Here is a 16,037-nt window from a genome sequence, read left to right on the forward strand (position 1 = left end):
AACAAAGACAAAAAGAAATAGTCATTCAATAATTCTATCCTAAAACGAACGACTATTTATATTTATTTATAAATGACATCCAAACGAATGAAGCTAAAATGAATAATAAATTCAAGCTTAAAACACACAGAAATTACCGCAAACAGCAGTAGGGTAAATACCCTCTAAGCTTTCTAAAAAATTGGGCTGTAGATTTGCGCTGTACTGGAAATAAAATATATTTTAAATATTTTCTCTTGGGGATTCGACACCAAGAAGAATCAGCCTATCTCGCCCATTATAAAATTTTTTAGTTTATGCCCAATCTATGTAGAATTATAGAGAAAGTAATTTGTAGAGCTTGGATAAGCAATCCGAATAAGCGACAGAAAACTAAAAGCCGACATCTACTTTTCCTGAAATCTTAGAAAAAAAAAACCAACTGAAACTTCGCTTGTTTTGTGCCAGATATAGTTTTAGAGAAACCTATATCATTAGCAAGGGCAAAATTTAGTTTTTTTGATCAAAAAAGGCAGAATTTTTTATTTAGAATTCAAAAAAGGGTTGTACCTAAAAACGTTCTAGTATACCTGCTAGGAAAATGCCAAAAATCACCTCCAACGAAACGTCATTTGATCAATTTAACAGCTCTTCGAATTTTCTTTGGTGCAACCCCCTTTGATTGAAAACTTTGCCGACACAATTCCATCTGTCTTTTAAAACAAATTTCATAAGTAAATCACGAATTCTTAATAGGTTCCAATGATAATTAGTCCCCTGGGAGAATTCGCCAGCGGACCCTTTGCCTTTGAGACAGTCAGCCGATGTTGAGGCTTACAAAATGATGTTTAACAACGAAGAATTATTATAAGACATTTTTTTTTTCTAAATGAATATTTCTGTTCTATATTTGACAGCCATAAAGCCCAGTCATCAAAAATAAATATAAATAAAATTGTGTGGCCATTAAAAAAAGGTACCATAAAAAACTATGATGCAGGTATATTTTAAATAAATGTTTGGTACTTGATCATTATTCAGTTGATTCAATTCAGTTCAAAACACACTCTAGAATTTTGCTGAGAAAATCCGGTTTCATAGCCACAAAGAAAAAACTCAATTTAGTTTACTACGCATAGTGATAGAAGAGTGAGTCTGAACATGGATTTTGAAATGAAGATTTGGGAATAAAGTATAATAATAAAAAATAAAGTAGAATAAAGTATTATATTTTCATCATATTTAGTTTTATTTCGTTAGCTATATCTAAAGTCTGGACTATATATTTGCACATTCGTGGGTGGGGTGCATTATATCAAATACCTAACTTAACGTAACTTAACCACCTCTATATTTAAGATATTTGATTAAAATGTACCTGTATCGTAGTTTGTTTTACGAAAGAACCTAACTTCACTTATTGAGTGTGTTCTGAATAATTCACAAGTACCTATTCTGTTTTACTTTTCTTGAATTTACGGCAAATAAAACACAGCGCTCGAATTTTTAATTTTCATTTTTTAGTGAAGCGCAAATTACGCTGTGGCCTTTAGAAACCTTAGAGCGCTTAGTTAGGCCTACTCCTGCTTTGTGTAACATGTGTTCTTTTAAGTTCAATTTGACTATTCATTATAGTCTCCGTTCGGTTTGGGTCACTAATTAATTGATAGTAATTTCTGAAAAACTTCTTTTCCAGAAAAGGTTTTTCTTTTAAATTAATAAATTACAGACAGATTGTTCCTAAAATAAAATCATACTTCGGAAGATTGTTGTTTGATAATAAGCGACAGAACCTTTTATGAAGCGTTTTCACGGTTCGGAATATTAAGAAAAAGAAAAATAGGCAAAAAAAATGATACAAAACATTACTTGCAAAGTAAGAAACACGACAAAGTTACATCCATATTCAAAGACAGAAAGTATACAGAGAATGCATGTAGAAGATGCAAAGAAACTCTAATTAGTATTTAAAAATACTTATGCAAATTACAAGCCAAAATGAAAGTTATGCAACATTGAAACAAGCCAGGTATGCTAGACGTGTCGCAATACTGTCATATTCTATCCAGTAAAAAAAAGAAGAAAAACGATATAAAGCAAAACTTATTATTTGGATAGAGGTGGGGGATGTTTCAAGTGTCAGAAAGAGTAAACCATGAACGTAAGAATACAGAATAATAAGGAATCTTAAAAAAGCCAAAAATCTGGTCTTCAAGTCTTCCCGTGTTTGTTCATGGCGTGATTCAATTCTGTACAATGCTTAAAACATGCACGTTACAAGGAGGGGTCGGTCCACCAATCAAATCGTAATTTCAAAAGCCTCGAAGTCACGTTTAACGATTCGCTACATTTTTCTTTTACGAAAAATCGCCTCACTTTGTCAGTTCTACTATGAATTATACAAATTTCAACTTTGCGGCCCTTCATCAGCTCCACAAGGCCTTCTGTCTTTCCTTGCGGCGAACATTTGCTTCGTATGATATGGAGCTGGTTGCAGTTTTTTTTTTATTTGTTCTACGATTCCCTTTTTCAGTCTTTCGCAACACATCGTGTTTTGGCTAAAACGTTTTTTTTTAACACAAATTACATACCAGGACACCGGGACACAAATGACGACCGGGACGCAGGGAATATAAATGACGACCGGGAACCTCAAAGAGAAATTAAAGACTGGGAAACCCGGACACAAATCAAGACCGGGACACAGGGAATATAAATGACGATCGGGACACAGGGACACAACTACAACGGGGACGCCGGGGGCACAGACAGGATATATAAATGACGACCGGGACACAGGGGTTGTTCGAATAGATATTACAGACCGGGACACCGGGACACAAATGACGACCGGGACACCGGGACACAGGGAATATAAATGACGACCGGGACACTCAAAGAGAAATTACAAACTGGGACACCGGGACACAAATGACGACCGGGACACAGGGACACATCATTAGAATAATGAGGTATAGATCTGAATACGGATTGTTTTTCCCATGGACAATTATATGTTGCATGTTCAAGAGTCAGTAAACCTGACAATCTATTTATATGCATAGACAATGGGACAGCGAAGAATCTTGTATATTCGCATGTTTTACGTAGTTAAAAACATATATATATATATATATATATATATATATATATATATATATATATATATATATATATATATATATATATATATATATATATATATATATATATATATATATATATATATATATATATATATATTCACAGGTGGGACACAGGGACACAACTACAATGGCGCGTAAGTAATATGGCGCGTAACGACTTACGCGCGAGAAACGAACAGAAATTACTCCGTATATGAAATGGTTTGTCCCCTCCGCAATCCCTTGCTCTTTACGCTAAAACTTTTAATTGTTTTAAAAAGTAGAATTGTGGCAAAGAATCAAACTTTAGTGTAAAGAGCGAGGGATTGCGGAGGGGATAACCCATTTCATATACGGAGTAATTTCTGTTCGTTTTAAGTTTTAATGTCGCTCCTTACTTTCAGTTAAAAAAATTGGTTTTTTTTTATTTAATTTCTGAACGTTTTTGAATTAATGCATGTTTGGTTTGGCTCTCCGCACATAAATTATTAAAATGAAATTTGTATATTAATTCTTTTTTTGGCTAAATGGCTTTCTCTTAGTTTTGATCGGACGATTTTGAGAAATAAGGGGTGGGGAAGGAGGCCTAGTTGCCCTTCAATTTTTCGGTTACTTAAAAAGGCAACTAAAACTTTTAATTTTTAACGAAAGTTTTTATTAGTAAAAAATATACGTAACTTAAGAATTAACTTACGTAACAAACTTTTATATTTTTATATTTTTATTATGTATACGAGGGGGTTTGTACCCTCGTTAATACATCGCTCTTTACACTAAATCGCAAGTTTTGTCCCAATTTTTTAAGAATGACCCCTGAATCAGAAAGGCCGTAGAATAAATAGTTGAAATTACTACAAATACTTTAGTAGCATAAAGAGCGAGGTATTTATCTCCTCCTAAATACCTCGCTCTTTATGCTAAAATATTTTTAGAACCCCTCATATGCGTAACAATCTCTGTTCGTTTTAAGTTTCAATGCTACTCCTTCCTTTCATTTGAAAAAACTTTTTCATGTTTATTTTTCATTGTTTTCTTACAGTAATGCTAGAAAATCCTGTGCCCTTTTCATTGAATTTTTCTTCCCCATGAAATATTCCTCCAAGGAAAGATCCTCCAACATAGCCCCCTCCCCTCAGCCCCACCCCGAAACAAAATAAAATCCCCCTGGAAACGTCTGTACACTTCCCAATAACCATTACTATATGTAAACACTGGTCAAAGTTTGTAATTTGCAGCCCCTCCCCCCAGGGATTGTGGGGGAGTAAGTCATCCCCAAAGACATAGTTATTATGGTCTTCGACTATGCAGAACAAAATGGCTATCTCAAAATTTTGATCCGTTGACTTTGGGAAAAACATAAGCGTGGGAGGGGGCCTAGATGCCCTTCGATTTTTTGGTCACTTAAAAAGGGCACTAGAACTTTTCATTTCCGTTACAATGAGCCCTCTTGCGACATTCTAGGACCAGTTGGTCGATACGATGACCCCTGGGGAAAAGAAAAAAACAACAAAAAAACAAAAAACAAATAAACACGCACCCGTGATTTGTCTTCTGGCAAAAAATACGAAATTCCACATTTTTGTATATTGGAGCTTGAAATTTTTGCTATAGGGTTCTCTGATACACTGAATGCAATGGTGTGATTTTCGCTAAGATTCTATGACGTTTAGGGGGTGTTTCCCCCTATTTCCCAAAATAAGGCAAATTTTCTCAGGCTCGTAACTTTTGATGACAAAGACTAAATTTGATGAAATTTATATATTTAGAATCAGCATGAAAATTTAATTCTTTTGATATATCTTTTAACATCAAAATTTCGTTTTTTAGAGTTTCGTTTACTATTGAGCCAGGTCGCTCCTTACTGCAGTTCGTTACCACGAACTGTTTGATAATCAAAAGCTAGCCAATTAAAACGTTGCTTCGATATTTCGTCAGGGTCTTCAACGCAAATGTGAATATAGTCTATAAGAAAACCAGACTTTAGAGCTAAATCACGAGCTTAGGTGTTCTTGAATAACAGCTTAACCGTTTTTGACGAGCCCAAGCAGTATGCTTCTACGATATTGCTGTTAGATTGCATGATTTCTTCCATTTCGGTCCCAGTAGGCTAACGCAATGGATTTCACTTTTTGCATCTGGAAGTTCGTTAAGAAAGTCAGAGAGCGACTGGGCTAGCTCTAGTACGGGGGACAAGTCCGGCGACTCAATTTTTTAAATGAATGTTTTCTACTTCGCAAAAGATTTGGTTAGACCTAGTGGTATCTTCGGAACAACCTCTAAATGTTTTTCTGGAGGAGGAGTAGGAGCCGCAATCTTTCTGATTAACAATTAAGCCAATCTGGTTAATCTGAAGCTCTAACCATGCCGAATTCGTTTTTGACGGGATATGTAATACCCCAAACTCAAGGACATCATGAGAGAACCATCTCCTACTTAGTAAAGATTGATCCGGATAAGCAATGTCCCTTAGTTGTGAAAAAGAAACAAAATGATGCAGTCACCATTTCATTTTCGACGGAGAATGACATTTCCCAACAACAATGATAGCGTAAAATTCTTTGTATTTCAAGCGGGCGAGAGGGTCATCCGAGCTATGAACAGTTTTGGGGTCAATCCTTATAAAACGAAGAACAGAATATCGAAGAAAATATTCAACTGTATGTATATAACATCATCAAAAACAAGTACTCTGTAGAAATAGCACTGTATAATTTTGCAACCGGTCTCCGTACAGCAAATTATTATGGTAGACAAGCAGGTTTTCTTTTTGCAAACTTTCTAAGCAATAATCCCAAACCTTTTCATAAACAAGAAGCAATTAATATTTCAGACAATATTTCCGCTTGGTTACAAAGACAAAATCGCAACACGAGCCCAAAATTAGTGGTAGAAACAAAAACTCTCTTTTTCATTGAATAAAGGCAAAATATAAAAGAGTATTTAAAAATACTTTTGAGGTGCGCTAATTTTTGCGTTACTCTACATTAAAACAGCTGGGTTTTTACAAAAAAACGGGTGTTCCTGGGCTTTTAGTCTAATTTCATCCTTTTTTAATTGTAAGTTCATGTGGCATGACTGTTTGTTAGTTCTGCCAACATATCTTAAAATGAAAAAAAAAAATTAAATTAAAAAAAGCACTCGAAGTTAAAGCCGAGTTCAACGCAAGCAAAAGTGAAAAAAAGGAGAACATTTTTCATAAGAAACATTTTCAATCGTAAAATCTTTTAGGGCATGTCCACCACCCCCCCAAAAAAAAATTCAAACAACGAATCTTCTATTCAGATTATTCCTACATTCTAAGACCAAGAGGATCCTAATACAAAAGAAAAACTGAAAGAAAATGCTGTCCCCCCTCCAAAAAAAACAAATTTTTTTTTCACCGAGCATCTCGAAACTTATACCCGCAAATTTCTGCGCCAGAGGAACGCTCAAAAAATTAGGTTCGGGGCAGAGGCCCCTAAATACTGGGGCCGCAAGGTATTTCTTGTTTGGCTTAAAACCCAAAAGTTAATATAAGTTAAGTCCCACTTCAAATCTATGTTATCCTGCTGATTCTCCCTTTGAAAATTGGTGAGCAAACGGTTTTTTGGCAATTACCTCAGACGAGTGAAAATGTTAGACAAGACCTTTAAGCATAAAGTAGCTAGGTCAATATACACATACTACATACCTAACACTGTACCTTACACCCTAAGCTATATACAGAAGTTTGCTGAGTTTGCTGTTTTGTATTATTCATCTGTGCTTATTTCTCATCAACAACTATTTTATAATACTAAATGATGCTAAAAAAAAAAAAAAAAAAAAAAAAAAATCAACAACGTTGTGCGTGTAGCATAGGGCACATCCAGCCATTAGGGGATTTGGGACGCAACTATGTGGTAATGGTTAATATATTTGAAAACAGCATTGCCAACACGGAACAACTGGACCGTTTCGGTACAATTTAGAGGTCCTGGTACAATGTCGTAAATTTTGAAATTTTTCGGGTATATGTCAAAATTTAGCTTTCGAGAATTTTCTTCTAGTTACCACAAATTTTCAAAATGCTATTCAGATGGTGAAAATTAATATCTTAGGGTACAATTTTAGTCAGAAAGCTGGCACAATTTATTTCGAGCCGTTGGCAGCGCTGTTGTTAAAGAGTATTTGCTGTTGAATCAGATGATATGATTATCTTTCAGGTAGTGAATTAAACGGAACTTCGACAAACTAACACCAAATATAACTAAGTTGAAAATTAAAGTAGGCCTACTTCAACATTTTGCTCTTTTAGGTTCTCCAGTACGATAAAAAATGTTCTGTCTGCATGCTGCGGCTGGCCCTAAATACTCGTAGAAAACGATGCGATGAAATTATAGGCACAAGAGCTTGTGAAGAATTGTAGTAGCCCAGAAAGAGAAAATATATTGTGGACAAGTTGGAGGCTTTTTCATTCTTTGCCTGTAATAGACACTCAAAGCGTGTGTGATAATTTAAATTGTCGACTTGCACCTTTTTAATTGGAATTCTTATTATTTTTTTTCTGAACAATATCCATGTGCAAAAAGTTATCACTGTGAAAACCATAGATAGCTTAACTTTATTTAAAGCTTAAACCATGTAAGATTATTAAACCGTCAGATGTGACGTCAAGTTTAGGGCACTGCAATTTATGCTGAAAATTGCGAGCAAACCAAGAATTAGTTTTGGGCTTCTAATCAGCACTGGTTAAAACTTACTCAAAGCCAGCCATAGTTTTCTGCTAATAAGTGCTCGAATGATGACCTGTTTCACCAATGGGGATGGGGGAATGAGTTGAATGGCTCTCGATCATGGTTGCAGCCAGCGGTAGCTACAATCTAGCAAGGAACCAGGGCCATGGCAATCAAAAATTAATAAACGTGTTTTAAATTAGGATTGAGTTAAATGAGGGATGATTTGCGCGTGACTGAACTGAATGGCCTGAGCTGAACGGGCTGAATTGTATGGAATTGATCTGAATCGGAGTTGAACTGTATGGGTTTGAATTGAATGGGGTTGTATTGCATTGAATCCAGTTGGATGAGGGGGGTGAGTTAAACAGGACTTGCGTTGAATGGCAGTTGAGCTGAACGGGTTAAATTATACACACACCTATAAAAGCTAGTATCTACGTTCACAAGCAAACGGAGTGGCAAATATGGGAAGGAAACGGACTTCGGAGAATTTACTGAAAAAAATCTGTATCGTCATTTATTTCTCGAAAACTGAGGAAAAAAAAAATTTTTTTGCTTTTATTCTCCCATTCCAAAAATGAAAAGATTAGAATTTTGCAATTTTCTCGAAAGTTTGATAAAGGAAGATACTAGGTTTTGAGAAATGTACTAGACTACCCGAAATATAGTATATAAAATAGAAAATGAGAAATACTACAATTTAGAATTAGTTAAAACAAATTTCCTTGCAGCATTTGCCCCCCCCCCGTGAAAAAAGCAACTAGGTTCCGACAGAGGACAGTCAAATAGATAGCAAATACATCTGCTTACTAGTATCACCAATAGGTGGGACAGGACGGTTTAAGTACACCCTAGATTAAAAAAAATATTTCATTTGGGGTGTTCTCATTACAAATTCAATTTTCTGTTATTTTCATTGGAAAATTGAATAAAAAAGTTTGCTCTTCCCCCTAGATTTGGAAACGTCACTGCTGTTGCGCTACGTAAATTTAAAGGACTGTATACATTTAACGTTTTCTTTAATCAGTTTGAGGAGTGTACGTACATAATCGATTCATTTTCAAAATTAATTCTGTGCAAGAAAATACCCCTAAGGATTCAAGGTTAGTTCAGACTAAATTGGTTCAGACGTACGGGTCCCTCAGTCCCAATTTTTCGGGAAATCCATTAGGTTTTCAGGGAAACCTTAATCTTTTTTTTTTTTTTTTGGCAGCAATCTAGTTTAGTCCTCCTTTGAAAAACAAAAGCACTATAACAACAAAATTTGGTACTTAAATCCATTAGGTTTTCGGGGAAACCTTAATATATATTTTTATTTTTTTTTTTTTGCAGCAATCTAGTTTAGTCCTCCTTTGAAAAACAAAAGCACTATAACAACAAAATTTGGTACTTAAATCCATTAGGTTTTCAGGGAAACCTTAATATTTTTTTTTTTTTTGCAGCAATCTAGTTTAGTCCTCCTTTGAAAAACAAAAGCACTATAACAACAAAATTTGGTACTTAAATCCATTAGGTTTTCAGGGAAACCTTAATATTTTTTTTTTTTTTTGCAGCAATCTAGTTTAGTCCTCCTTTGAAAAACAAAAGCACTATAACAACAAAATTTGGTACTTAAATCCATTAGGTTTTCAGGGAAACCTTAATATTTTTTTTTTTTTGCAGCAATCTAGTTTAGTCCTCCTTTGAAAAACAAAAGCACTATAACAACAAAATTTGGTACTAGTCTGTTAGACAGAACATCCTTAAGAAGTGAAGTCAGGTTAATAAAATATACGAAATATACCAATAAAATATACCTAATAAAATATGCCTAAAAATGATGATAATATAATACTTAAGAGACAAATTAATGGAAACTACAATAAAGAATTATGGTAAGCAGGAAAGCTGGAATTATCGAAAGGTTTTCAGGGAAACCTTTATCTTTTTTTTTATTCTTGGCATCGGTCTAGTTTAGTCCTCCTTTGAAAAACAAAAGCAATATAACAACAAAATTTGGTACTAGTCTGTTAGAGAACATCCTTAAGAAGTATAGTCAGGCTAACAAACTATATGTAATATACAAACAAAATATACCTAATGAATACTTTAGAAACAAAATAATGGAAATCATTACAAAGAATCGTGGAAAGCTAGAAAGGAAAGCTGGAAAGCTGGAATTGTCGAAAGGTGTTCAGGGAAACCTTGATCTCTTTTTTTTTTGGCACCGATCTAGTTTAGTCCTCCTTTGAAAAAAAAAGCACTATAACAACAAAATTTGGTTCTGTTAGACAGAACATCCTTAAGAAGTGAAGTCAGGGTAATAAAATATATGAAATATACTAATAAAATATACCTAATGAAATATGCCAAAAAACAATGCTAATATAATACTTTAGAAACCAAATGATGGAAACTATAACAAAGAATTATGGAAAGCAGGACGCGCAGAACGCATTATATTAAATACCTAACCCAACCTAGCCTAACCCTTAACGACCTCTAAATAATAAATATTTAGTCAAAATATACATCGTAGTTTTCTCACTCAAAATAAGCAAATCACAACCAATTCAAACCGGTTTTCTTAGATATTAGACAGCGTAATTTTTGAGGACGTTCTGTTTAACAGACAAGTACTTTACCCAAGATTCCTATGTGATTGCATTTAGATTATTTGTATTTTGTAGTTCTATTATTTCATTTTTATGTTTCTTTTATTTTCTACTTCTATTAGTAAGTATGTTTTATATCTTTTGTTTCTAATATTTCTATTTATTTAATTTCGGTGCTAGGTCAATTTCAATTTAACCGTACCCTACCCCCCACATTCCTAGATTATATCCAAAAACTCGCTGATCTCATTGGTTTTCATTATTGTTTATATCTATTTCTCATCGTTAGTTGGTTTATAACGCCAAATTTTAAGAAAACAAAACAAAATTTCATTAAAATTTTGCTTACGACATAGGAGAATACTCGAGAATTAGGGTACGAGGGAGTTCTGAGATGCAGGTAATTTGGAAGCAACCCTGAAAGAGGGCATATTTAGCTCAAAAGAGCACATAATCCACGGTCACCATAAAGACTACTAATGCAAGAAAAAGCAGTGGCTGTCGGTTGTATAATACACACTTGAGAAGTGAAATTTGGCTAATCCTAATGAAATAAAATAAATTAAAATATAATAGTTTAGAAACAAATTGGGCAATGTATTTGCACATTAGGGGGGGGGGGTAAAGCATAGCATATACTAAATACGTAAACTAACATAACCAAAATACCAACTAAATACTTAAATAAAATATAGCTACAATTTATTTTCCAACCAAGCCAAAGCTAATTGACTAGTATAAAGAAGTTGCTTGACCAGTTTCTTGTCTCATATTCGCATCACTCACGATCGAAATTCTTGATTGTGTATTATTAAATCAACAAGTACAGAAAAAACCCCTTTCCCAAAAAGAAGAATTGCTCTCCGGCCGATATTCTGAATATATCCCGATCGGGATTGTTTCATTATTATTTTTGATAGAGCATTTGGGTAGAGATATTGCTAGAAGTTCATTTAATCCAAAAATTGTTCATCTTAGTCTATAGCCCAATAATTTTAAACACATTACCCGTTGTCGGCATTTCTTTTCATTTTTAACAGTGAACAAATCCCAACCGGCAAAACATTAGGTTTAACTAAGGACAGAATTCTCAAATAGAGGCAATCCTTACCAAGCACAGTATCTATCGACAATTAGTAAAACGAACTAATCAACCATATCCGCTCCTTACACCATTCAGAAGTATAACTAAATATCGAAATCACTACTACGGTATGAGGAGTAGCCAAGGATGTTACACTGTTTCACCGGCATGTGTACTCTATCAGTAACGGTATGACCACAGCAAAAAAAAAAAAAAAAAAAAAAAAAAAAATCGGACTCGCAAAATAGTCTATCATTAACGAAGATTCTCCTATATGTGTCACAAGGTGAAATACACATAAAACTAAACTGACCATACGGCGGAAGTACAGTTGTTATTTTGAAACTGAAGTTAAGGGAGCAACTATTTTTCCTAGAGGGGATGAACCAACTAAAGTTTTTTTGAAAGCTTTCTTTGTAAGGCTTTCTTTGAAAAAGTATTTCCCTCAGAAGTCAGACTTTTCCTGAATATTAAAGAATTGCCCAGGATTGTATGTCTTTGGAGTCATTATTGGCAGGGGGGGGGGGGGGGAAATTGAACTACGAGTTAATTTCAAATATATTAGTTTAGATTTTCAATATTGATGGCGGAAGTTCAAAATTAATCATATTTTTAATGAGAAACTCACTTTGAAACTGATAAAGAACTGAAGGATAGAAAACCGATTCTCGTTTTGCATTTCTAAACAGTATGGAAAATCCAAGAGATTGTCTTTATACTTGAAAATGTATTTAATCATTGGAGGACAAACAACCCCCTTCCGTGTCCTTTTTACTCCGGCTTCCACATAAACCCCAAAACATCAAATTAATTTTGAGATAGGCTTAAGTTCAAAATTGTCAAAACTAATAGTAGCCTACTACTACTAACAACTGTCTTCGCATTAAACCGCCTGAGGCCAACACAGATACGCACGCTTCTCCTCTATCCCAATCTATTTAGACCCCTGATCGATTAAATATGCCCATGGGAAGTACACGAACCCCACAACCACTAGGCAAGAACAGAAATAATGTAAAACGAAATTGCTAGTTGTTTACAAACAGCTGTTAAAATTGGTTCGGTCATAGGTGTGCGATTAACACGATACTTTCAAGGATCTTTCTCTGTGCCAAGAGGACAATACATTTTGCTAAGGGGAGGGGATGTTAGGAGGCTCAGAAGTGGGCCAATTTTTTTTCATCCCAGACCACTTTTAAACATGCAGCCATAGGTTCTTGGACCAAAAAATTTTATTCGTATTGTCATTCTTTGTAAGCGACATTATGCAAACCATACTGTAGGTTAAACATTGGCAAAAATAACAAAAAGAGGATATCTTTGCAAATTCTATATTTTATCTGTCTTCTAAAATCCATAACCCAATTTAATTAACATCCTTTGGGATGGTAATGTTTTTATATCAAAGTTAAATTTGCTTCTGGTTAGCCCAAATCATACCTCTATGACAATATCATTGTGCCTGTGGAAAATTGGCTTCTGGTTTCAGTAGAAAGTTATAGGTTTTTTCTCTCTGCAGGGTTTAGTGGTAACAAGCTTCCAATCAAATGGACAAAATATATTCCCCATCCTCTGTTTTATTTTTACAGATACCCATACGAAGGATAAAGACAGCATTTTGATTAGAGGGGGAGGGTAAGTTAATCTAGCAAAATATTTCTTTTGACATTTAATAACCGAAAAGTCGGAAGGTTTTATGCACATCGTCGCCTTTGGAACACAAAGGTGCAAAATGAGTACTCCCCCTCTTATGTGCAGCCTTATTTATATATTATATAAAGTATTTGTGCCCAAAATCATTAAACCCTTTCTTTGACCGAATTGCCTTTCCATAAGAAAGGGTAAAACTCACGAAAAAGTTTTCGTTTTATATTTTTATTTTATTTGGGTCTATCTATAAAACACATATACTCATTGTTTTCTTCTATTCTTCATTCCGTGCGCGTTTACATAAATCTAATTTGGGGATGAGTACAATCAGAGAGTTGTAAAATTCCTTTACGCAGCAGAAGTGACAAATTCTTTGAAAATTATATACGTATATATATATTTATACATATAAACTAAGAACACTTGAATTCAAAACTACAAATATTATTGGCGAAATAATGGAATAGCTAATTTATCACCAGTCACGAAGACGAACATCTGAAGATGGAACCGATTAACTTACCACTTCTCAGTTCTCTTGGGGGAGGGGGAGGGTGGATCAAGAGTTGGCCTTCGAATCAACCATGGTAGGGGTAAGAGCTTGTCTTTATTTCTTCTCTGTGAAGATATGCTTTTCACTTCTAGACTCGTTTTCCCCTAAATTGTAACTTTGGCAATAATATGGCAAACGTAGGCGAACAGCCCTGACTATGCACCCCTCACCCGAAATACAAGGATAATTAGAAACTATCTTATAGTTTACCTTAGTTTTACCAGCTATTGTTTTTATTTGCCCCCTCCCCTAGTGCACACCTTAGCTACACTTAAGTGTAGCGTCAAATGTGGCAACAAACCCATCTAATGCTGTGCATCAAAACCATGTCACACGTAATTGTCCTTGGCTCGATCTTTGTTACGAGTTTTCCTACATCAGGAATAAATAACGTAATTAACTCGGCGACGTTTTCATTACCATTGGACCACATATTCAAAGCCGTTCAAGAAAGGCATAATTCGTGGAATAGTCTATCTTAATACCAACCGTGCTGGCTTTCCTCTAAGACAAATAATAATAATAATAAAAAAATTTTTTTTTCACTTTCCCATAATTGAATAGATGTCCTTTCTCTGATTTTGATTGTGTTCCCATGATCAAATGATAGTGATCCGGTTCCGACTGAGAATCAATTATACGAATGAGCGCGGATCATACCAAAGATATAATAGATTAAAGATGAGATGGCGTATGAGATAACTACCTGGATCAAACAAAAGCACATGAAAGATGGCGAGGCTTGTGATTGGTCAAATTGAATGCAGAGTCGCCAACGCTAAAAAAAGAAGCCGGAATGCAAAGGAACAAAACTTGGCTTTTGTATAAATGTTATATATTTAGGTAGCCTGTTTTCAAGGCTTCTTTGAGATTAACTTTAAAACCAACAATACAAACACTGCTAGATTGGCCCTTGTTCTAACATTCTTTATTTCGCTGAAAATTGTTGTAACATTCTCAAACATCCCTCCATTCTTGTGACGTATCTTTAAACTCGTATTTTTATTTGTAATGCAAAAACAAAACTCACTAACGGTAAAGGAAATTCGAAATGTGTTTTTTTTTTTTTTTTTTTTTTTTTGACAAAATAAAAATTCAACCACGACAGCCATAAATAAACTTGTTTATTTTTAAAAAAAGGAGAAATATTCAACAACAGAGAAATACTCGATGTTCAAGACGTTGGATTTTGAATGATAATCAAGCAATTTTAACTTCATTTTTGTTAAAAAGTGTTGAAAACAGCTTTTTTAACTTTCCTATTATTTTCTTTACAATGTCTTTTATGCTTCCAAACTGACATTTAAAAAAAGTTCCAGTCGTCTTATTGATTTGAAATTTTGAAACCAAGGTGAGATCTTCTGACTTTATCATCACAAACACAAAAATCAAACTTATGAGGAATGATTAAAATAATAATTGCAACCATTAACTTAATACAGCTAAAATTATCATCTAATTCTAATTTAAAAAACTTTAGAACCTTTACAAATGAGCCTGTTGGCTTTGAGACGAGCAAAATCGGAAAGAATTCTACAAGGTGTTACCCTTTTTTTTCTTTTTATGTTCTATTCACTTTAAGCAAGCCTATTTCTGTGTCAACAATAGATGAAGCAGTTTTAGGGTCAGAAATATGATGGAGTCCTTTTACGCTTATTTCAATACATTGCACATACATGCATAAAAACAGTGATTTTACCTCTAATACTGATCCAAATCACCCCCCCCCCTTGACAAATATTCATCACTACTTAGTGGACACACCATTACCTTTTCAGCAAGGCGATATTATCGGTGTGCCGGATCTAACATTTTTTATGCGTCTAAGGTAGTTGCCTAAAACCGTTTGCCAAACTGTTCTCAAATGTAGAATCCATTGGGCAATATACACTAAATCAAATTTTGATCCTCCCGATTTATATTATTCTGCAGAGCAAAATTATATTATTTATATTATTATATTATTTATATTATTATATTATGTTATTACTATATTATTATATATAATTATTATATTATTTATATTATTCTGCAGATTCTCTATTTGAAAACTGCAGAACTCAGATGTGGGAAAATGTCCGATATGACCTTTAGGCATTACAGTGAAGATATGGCTTTGATGCTTTTAATCAGGTATAATGAACTCCTTGGCATTTAAATATTAAAAAAAAAACTTTTACACTCACTAAGGTAATACAGCATAGATAAGTAGAAAAAGGGATTACCGACCGAGATTGGTTTGACCACCATTCCCCTTCCAAAAAAAATTTGAAAATTGTGGGCTTATAATGAGCTGTTTGAGGCATTTAAACTTCTTTCTGGTAAGTTTTAATATTACGAACTCAAGGTGGCATT

The 16,037-nt window shown here is 34.2% G+C and overlaps 2 protein-coding genes across 2 annotated transcripts in view; one reads left to right on the plus strand and one right to left on the minus strand.

Moving 5' to 3' along the window:
* Positions 1 to 11,653, minus strand: part of LOC136038644 (carboxypeptidase M-like) — a gene marked incomplete in the record, with an annotated part of 99,188 nt that extends 87,535 nt beyond the window's left edge. Inside the window, 1 exon segment of the mRNA XM_065721896.1 lies at positions 11,507 to 11,653.
* The window catches only part of LOC136038653 (uncharacterized), a 150,952-nt gene that overhangs the window by 95,586 nt on the left and 39,329 nt on the right, over positions 1 to 16,037 (plus strand). The window lies entirely within an intron of this gene.

This window comes from Artemia franciscana, chromosome 2, assembly GCF_032884065.1.
Source record: "Artemia franciscana chromosome 2, ASM3288406v1, whole genome shotgun sequence".
Classification (NCBI taxonomy): domain Eukaryota; kingdom Metazoa; phylum Arthropoda; class Branchiopoda; order Anostraca; family Artemiidae; genus Artemia; species Artemia franciscana.